The sequence below is a fragment of the Cicer arietinum genome, chromosome 2 (assembly GCF_000331145.2).
Source record: "Cicer arietinum cultivar CDC Frontier isolate Library 1 chromosome 2, Cicar.CDCFrontier_v2.0, whole genome shotgun sequence".
NCBI lineage: Eukaryota > Viridiplantae > Streptophyta > Magnoliopsida > Fabales > Fabaceae > Cicer > Cicer arietinum.
In genome coordinates this window covers 78,457-79,132 of record NC_021161.2, presented here as the reverse complement: position 1 = coordinate 79,132, position 676 = coordinate 78,457, and positions in this window count along the sequence as shown.

The following is a 676-nucleotide window of genomic DNA, read 5'->3' as shown; positions in this document are numbered from 1 at the left end:
CATAAACAGTTACACATATCATCCAACAAAAGACATTCAAAGTCCAATGAATGACAAAAAAATGATATCAAATCTTCAAGGTGATTTGTATCTCTTGTTTATCAACCTTCAAAAACAAAAGAAAAAATACATATATGTTAGACACTTAACTAAAAAGTAATAAATACAAAGTAAATAAAATAAAATAAATTATATAATTATACAAAGTAGATAAACTCAAGAAATAATTCTAAATAAAAACAAAATGATTTTTAATTCCAATTCCCATATTACAATATCACGGCAACAAAATTGTTTTACTGCAGAATTATAAAAATTATGCAATAGATTATAAAGATTATGCAGAATTATATTATAATATATTGATTAATAATAATGAACATATTCAGCAAGATATGCATGACTTTATGGCTAAATCAAGGAATCTACCATGCACTGACAAATCAAGTAATCAAGGAATTTTTTGTATACAATTTTTAATGATTTTTCTAGCAAACACCTTTTAAATCATCATGAAAAGTAAACATATAAGTAAAAATTAGACCCTAATAAAAAAAATTAGTCCTTATACATATATCAATCTACGTGATGCTCTTTATCCATACTAATTTACATGATGTGCTACCCATACCAATTTACATGATGCTCTCTACATACCAATATCAATGTACATATG